Here is a 7,938-nt window from a genome sequence, read left to right as displayed (position 1 = left end):
GGGGAGAAGATGATTGGATACATGTTGACTGTAATTCTCAGAGGTTGTGGCTCTGAGGTTTGAGTGACCTCAAATAACACCCAGCAGGGCCGAGACATCAGACTGAGGACAGGGCCATTGGAGGAGAAGGGGGTGGGGAGATATGGAAACAGTATGGGGAAAGAAAGGACAGACAGAGAAAGACAAACAAAGGCAAGTAAAAGGAGAGAATTATCCTTTAAAATGTTTACTTCTCTAATTCTGCACAGCGGTCGGGTCTTAGAAATCACCAAGAAGGTCTCTATCTACGACATTTTGTTAACGGGATAGTTTCGATGTCGAAAGCTCTGCCTGGCCTTTACCTTCCCATTTCTCAGCGTTGGCATTCTAAACTCCGGTTGATTAATGAGGACAATGGTAAACTGCTCCTCAGATCTCTGCAGGGTAAATCCAGACAGCAAGCTAGACTGTCCATTCAAATTCATGTTGCACAACTAAAACAACCCAAGATGACTGTGAATGGTTTAAAGCAATGGCAATTAAGCAGAGCATGTTTCTCTCCTATCCAGGAACCTTCCTCCACAGCGCTGTGACGATAGGTCAGACTATCACCAAGGTAACAACGCCACAACAAGATGGGTATCCCCGACCAGCCCCTCCAATCCAATTACTCCAATTTTTCTGGCTCTTGACACGAAACACAGTATCTCCAGCACTGAGGCATTAATGTCCTACCACAACTCAAGTGCCATACTGATTACTTCAATCTTCTGCTCTTTCTCCCCCCCCCAACCGCCCCTCCCAAGAATCAAGTCTCTCTCTCACTCAGTGTTTTTTGTTCTGTGAAAGTGCAGTGCTATCACCGAGCTGATGTTTACGTGTGTGTGTCTGACTATAGGTTCCAGCTGACCAGGTTATCACGGTATTAGTGGAAACTCTGAGCCAGCACTCAGACAAAGAAGGGAGGAGGAGGAAGACAAAGAAGATGCTTTCCTCTTAGGGTTCAAAGGTTATTTTTATCCATTACCAAACACTGCTCCACCTCAAGTGACTGTCTGTTGGGAGGAAAAGATTAAAACATGTATGTGCCTGTGGAATCTAAGTAAGCACAGCAATTGCTATTTTATTAAATTTTATTTTAATATTTTTTTTAACATTGCTTAAAAACATGGTTTTAATGCAAAAGACATTACCAAAAAACTCTGATTGGTCTTACTGCTTTGGTCACACTTGTGTCATAAAGTAGAGCTCCATATTTCCCCCAAGTCTTCAGGGAGAATGCTTGATCAACTTTTATATGATATCCACTCCAGCTGCCATGTGATCACGCTTTAATAGAGGAGGTCCAGCATTAATCTAGGTGTAAATTGATTACCCTTTTCCTCAAGGTCAAGACTGTAACTTGGTGAAAACAATAACGTTTCAACAATTCTGCATCCTGTGTGTGTGTCTGTGTGTGTGTGTGTGTGTGTGTGTATATGAGAACAGTCAAAACAAAGCTCCTTCTTGACTTCTGCCCTGCATAAATATCATTCATTGTAGATGTCACCCGCACCGTTTTTGGGGAAATTGGAAAAAAATATTTCCCCCATTTTTCAAAATTTGGGAAAATCATAGCTTAAAATACAGCCCTCCAGAGAGACGTGAGGAAATCATAGACTGAAAGTTGCAACGTATTTGAAAGCACAGACACATGGTACCAATTGGACCAAAACTCCTGAAGTAACACCCTTTATGTCACGGAGAAGAGAGGAAGGGAAACCATTAAAGTCTGCTGTGTGTGTGTGTGTTTGTGTGTGTGTGTGTGTGCGTGGGTGCGTGCTGAATAATACCATACCAACTGTGTCAGGTTCGACTCAATCCACTATGTGTGTGTGTGTGTGTGTGTGTGTGTGTGTGTGTGTGTGTGTGTGTGTGTGTGTGTGTGTGTGTGTGTGTGTGTGTCTGCGCTTGTGTCTCTGCTATAATCCCACCAGTCAGTCAGAAGATCTGATGTCAACATCCAATCAGCGGCCTGTTTTAAGTGGCTTTCTGATTGAGCCGTCTAGAAACGGCATTTCACGCCCTAAAACCACGCCTTGAGACAAAGCTGATTTGCGACTGCGGTTAAACTTCACTGAGCTCTGATTTACACCTCCCACCCATTCAACTACACTCAATCAAACTTTGAGCTTTTTTAAGGCCTATCCCTTGGACATGGAGTTGTTTTGAAATATCTGACGCAGTTTAAACCCATGTATATTTAGTGCACTTTTAACACCATAATAGCTATGTTTTATTTAGATTCTTTAACACAAAAGCTGATACATGCCTCCTACAATGCATTCATTGCAGTAGTCTGTTATGCTTCAGGGGATACCACTTCAGTTGTTGAGGGGGTACTTGGAAACCTATTAGAGTAGCTCAACAAATTTCTTTTAAATTGAAATCATGATTTCATTAAAAAATATCACCATATTGATTCAGCCGTAACAAATGAGAGCACATGGCAACATAGTTAGCTAAAGGTAATGGATAAATTGTTGATAAGTCCGGCTCCTGACACTCTGACTTAGTAGTACAAATGCTTACTTGACTAATTTTAACACTGCCATTTCAATTCTATTAAAGAAATTGTATTATCACATCAGTAAAAAGTGTTTAAAAAAACATCTGATTTAAAATTCGATTCAAAGGCCTACAATTTGAACATGACAGGTGGGGTCATTAGGAGAATGTTAGCAAAAAAAGGTCGGGGACCACTGTTAGTTGATTCAAGCATTGCATCACCGAAGGGGGATGAGAGATGAAACGATTCGTACGTTCTTTACTTCAAAGAGGTCACTGTAAGATGAGTTAAACAGTACACACACATGCACAGAATATTTAGCCTAAGGTAAAAACAAGTGTGGACAGCTAGCCAAAGTGTTTTCATCACAATTACACACCTGCAACCTTTCATCCTTATGCCTGAAGCTAAAATAGTGCAATACTGCCAACATTGGTAAAGACAGCTGAAAGTGATAGAACTGGAAGCCGTTGCTTATTATTACAGGTTCACTTATATACACAGTTGGGGGTGATCTGATGTTGTGAAGCCCGTTTTGCTTTTGCACTTTGCACTAAACATCAGACTTTCCCAGGATTTTAAATGCTTTTCATCCAAGTTCCACATTATTAATCCTTAGAAAAGGAAATTTAGTGTGCAGCAGGATATCTAAAAAAAAAAAACTTACATACAGAGAAAAAAAGCACCACCAGATGCCAACAACATTGTAAACGCAACACAGGACACACCTCAACACATGAACGGAGACACTCCTTCACCCCAAACCAATGACAGAATCCAATCGAACAGTCCACAGGTCAGTATGTCATTATGAACAATGACAGGAATAAATTAATATATACTATATAAAGATTTAATAAGACGCCACTCTAGTGAATTCAGGTTCTTAAAAGCCACATGAATGAGCAACACACATGTATATGTGATTACTTTGCTAGTGAGAGTTTGAATAGGTATACAGCAAAATAGTCTCTTCTGAGTCAAGACAAATGGGGCTGTAACAGAGTCTGGGATTTGGGGTGTGTGTAAGTGGAGCCGGGAGTTAAGCATGTGGTGCTGCTCACCTTGGTTTTATCCTACTGCCTTGGCAGGAAGATGGACGGTTGTGGTCTTGGTTCAAGGGTCTTGAATTCAGGAATCCAGGGCTCTGGTCTGGACCGAGTTGCCTCACCATCATCTTCAAACAAACTCAGAAAAACTGACTTGCAGTTGAATAGAAAAGGTTTGAACATTAGTCAATTATTTAACCTATCATTATCAAAATAACTAGTTTTAACCAAATTCATTTTTTATTAAAATAAAACGTAATGTTTCCTTTAACTTGAAGATGCATATATTGTTTTTCACCCATACTGAAAAATTCGGCTCAGAATTTTCATTATCAGGACTATTCATTGTAAACATATGTTTAAAACATATGCCTAATATTAGGCTACACACCATATTATGCTGAGGTAAATTAATAAATTCGATAAAAAAATTAAGATATTGCTTCGGCATTAAAACACATATTGTTAGCACCAAGCCAATTCACTTTATATCACTGATTTTGCTTTACCTCATAGTGTAGCATTTATTTATTTATTTTTACTGAGACTCACCAATTCAGAAGTTCCACTTTTTCACTCGATACCATTCGGTAACTAACAGGGCCTCTTTAGCATACATTAGCACTAGCTGGCACTACGGGCTTATGTACACGCTGATACGGTTTATATTTGACAACGTTATACAGTGTGTTTACTCCATAGACTGTATTTAAAACTACTCTTTTATCAAAGTTAGATTTTTGTCGTTTAGCTGTAGGCCCCCCTCGCTCTACAGTGTCACCCAGCGTCTGACTAGCAGCTAGCTGTCTAGCCTGCCAACGGTGCTGCGAACATGCATTCTGATTGGCTAGGACACTTCCGTATTGTTAACCCGTTGTGTCTTGGGTAATAAAGTAAGCTTTTTAGTTCAGCTGTATATCACTTCAAAAGTACAGGTTGTAAGGCTAATGACATAATCAAAAGTAGGACACATTAAAAAAATATTAATTTATTAATTAAAACACAAAAACAAAACACAGGTTTGCGTGCAGTTTACTGTCCCAAATTCCACCATGGCCACGCCAAGACCTGCTGATTGGTTGGACCTTGAGTGGTTAAGGTTAAGAATTGAATAGCTGATTGGTTGGAGTTTGGCATTTGACCTTGATTGGTTAAGGTTAGGATAGCCGATTGGTCAGGGGATAGGACCTGAACAAATGGGGTTACATTACAGGGAATTTGGGAACCTAAACTGCCTGTATACCAGAAACACATCTATGGAAAATAATAGCACTAATGTTGGTGTTTATGATAGATTTTGTGTCTAAGGCCTAGTCACTGTGCACACAGATATAAAAAAAAAAAAACTGTGTTTAATTTCATCCACTTTCAACATGCGTTGTGTGTCTCTGTAAATAAAGTTTTTGGAAAACTCCAGCCAGGTTGAAGATTTTTAGAAATGCCATTTGTGTGTTGTTGTGTAGCCTACTGAGGTCCATGCCACAAAATCCAACACTGCTACAACAGAGAGCCACCAATGTCGCTGGTCTTGAACAAGACTGTCAGACTTCTTGTTGGTGGGTAATATTTCGGTAACAGCTTGTTTTTAGGTTTTTGATTGGCCACCATCTTTTTCTTCTTTGCATGACTGGGTTTACACAGCCGCCTGTTGTTTTGCCATGCTCTTGACAACGCTGCAATTGTGTTTTAGCATTTTCATGTGGGCAGGATTTTTTTAAAATAACAAATAAAAGAAAAAAACTGTTTAAAAAAAAAAAAAACATGTACATGTGGACGTGGCAGTGTATGCCTGTGACAACATCAGCTTAATTAATGCACCTGAGCAATCGGCTGGCACAACTGGTTTTCATTAGTCCTACCTGCTCCTGACTATGGTTTTTGAGTAAAACAAAAAGCTCAACCTCACCTGGCAAAGCCCCGTCCAAAGACTCATCATATCCTGACCCATTGAGTTTTTTCTTGATTTCAATCAGCCATGTTATATTCTGCTCATGATGTTGGTTGAGGGGTGGTGTGTCAGTGTGGGGGATTTGTGTTCAATCTCCGGCTGGAAAAAGCAAAAGTCAAACAAAGCTCACATTGTCAGCGTGACATGTTAACTACGATTATACCTCCCAGAATAATTGCTCAGTATATTCCCCAATGCTCTGCTGCTGTTTCTTGCCTGTCAAGTCTCACAGTAGTAGACACACACATGTACACACATGTAGTGCATTTCCATGTGGACACTCAACACAATAGGTGTGTGGTGCAGTATGTAGATTTTAATGGAAATTTAAAAATCAAACAAACAACACTTTTCGTTCTTAGTACACAGTGTATGGCAGCATGATACCGTTTTCTCCCATCAACCCTTGCTGTTTCAGAGTGAAATGTCCTATTCATACTCCAACTGGAAATTGAATGCCCACAAATTATTTTTGTTTACTTCTTTAATTATTATTAACTTGTTATCCTTCAATTACAAATATAACTTACTTCTGCTGCTTCAACAGAGACCCAACAGAATGTTTACCCATATGTGCACCTTACATTACAGTGCAACAACAAACATTTATTGAATACATTTTTTTCTTGAGAATTTGGCACTTGATGAGTGCCATTGAGGTCCTCATTTTGAAACTTTCCTGGGATGCTAGTGACATCTCAGTTCTACACTGTGTCCACTCTACACACTCTTCCAAGAATACTGCACATTATTGTCTATTCCCTTGTTTAAATAAATACTTGAGTACCCTGTAAATGAGCTTGTATAAAAAAGTAAAAAAGTAGAGTAGAGGACTCATTTGGCTCCAAACAATACATGGCCCCTGTCACAAAAATGTTGCTCATCGACAATCAGGGGGAGACCCACTGGAGCTTGGGAACTGTGTGTTTTTACGACACCCTACATAAACAGAGCAGCTCTACCGAGGGTATCACACCACAGGCTCCTTTTTCTATTCATCACCTTGTCTCAAATAGGCTATGCTCCTATTTTGAATGTGAAGTTTTTACGAAAAAGAATGCTCTTCAGTTAACACAAAATGTGACGTCATGATGAGCCAAAACATGGTTTCAACACCAAATTGTCAATTTAAGTCTGTTTTATTTATCTAGCCAAAATCACAAATTTGCCTAAAATGACTTAGCATATGAGACCCTCAATTTAATTCAGAAATCATGAGAAATCAGTTCTGTGTGTCACACACGGACCTGTTCCTCCATGTTGTATCTTTTATTAATGAGTCACTTTAAAGAGATTATTTTAAAACGTACTGTTATTTTAATTACTACTTTTGAATTCACTTTAAAGTGTCTCTCTGTGTGAAGACTGACGATCTCCTATTTTATAACATCATTGATGTGTGTGTGTGCAGATTTCTCGCAAAATAAAGAGTATGCGGAAATTAGATCAACCTACTGCATCACCCCCATTTGTCCATCATGTAGCAGGTTGGAGTCGAACCTGCGGTCGCCGCATCGAGGACTAATTTTAATCTGTTTATTAATCCCCAATGGGGAAATTACAATGTACACTCTGTGTCCACACTTTGTTAGTTATCACACACAGTCCTGAACTACACATACACGCTCAGGATCTGTACATGCACTAATGGAGAACCAGCCAGCCAAATCCAGCACCCTGAGCGGTCGGGGGGGTATAGTGCCTTGCCCAAGGGCACCCGGCAGTGCCCAGAGGGTGAAGTGGCATCTCTCCAGCAACAAATTCACTCCGTAATCTTTGGTCCATACGGGGACTTGAACCAGTGACCCTCCAGTTCCCAACCCAACTCCCTATGGACTGAGCTACTGCCCCCCCCTGATGACACCTCTACATTTGGGGGAGCACTCTGCAAGGTGAGCTACCCAGGCGCCCATGATGATAAACATGTGATGATAAGAGGCATAACATGAGTCCTGATTTTGGTTGGATGTTCCCTTTAACTCGCCTTTCAGACGAGCCACTGTTCATCTCAAACCCCGGGCTCTGGGTTCTGCGATGCACAGCGCTGCCTGCTGGCCAAAGCTGGGAACTGCGCTTTAGTGAATGAAATTCCATAACATTCAAGCTCCAGCTTCCACGTGCAGTACGTGCCCTCCTTGTACAGATGTTTGGATTGGCTTCCAGCTGTTCTCTGAAGGGATTCATCTTTCTGATAATCTGCATTATTATTAATGCCAGGCAATTAACGCTAGCCCACAACTTTGAGCACTGCCACTTTTTACACTATGTCTTTAATCGTCCTTAAATATATGTTGAAGGAAGACAAAAGACACCATGAAGACAAAACATGGAGGTGTAACCGCTTCTTAGGAGCATGTAACAGTCCTGCTCTGCTCTCAGGTTTGAATGGAGCATGGTGTGCCTCTCTCTCTCTC

General features: G+C 40.5%; 1 long non-coding RNA gene across 1 annotated transcript in view; it reads right to left on the bottom strand.

Annotated features, from left to right (window-relative positions):
• LOC116691676 (uncharacterized) overlaps nt 1-6,254 on the bottom strand; it is a 13,404-nt gene extending 7,150 nt beyond the window's left edge. The window contains exon 1 of the long non-coding RNA XR_004332529.1: nt 6,244-6,254. This is a non-coding gene — a long non-coding RNA (uncharacterized LOC116691676). The remainder of the gene's footprint in view (nt 1-6,243) is intronic.
• Between the last annotated feature and the right edge of the window lie 1,684 nt (nt 6,255-7,938).

This window comes from Etheostoma spectabile, chromosome 6, assembly GCF_008692095.1.
Source record: "Etheostoma spectabile isolate EspeVRDwgs_2016 chromosome 6, UIUC_Espe_1.0, whole genome shotgun sequence".
Lineage (NCBI taxonomy): Eukaryota > Metazoa > Chordata > Actinopteri > Perciformes > Percidae > Etheostoma > Etheostoma spectabile.
Note: the sequence above shows the minus strand (reverse complement) of the source record. Positions and strands in the feature narration are given on the sequence as shown.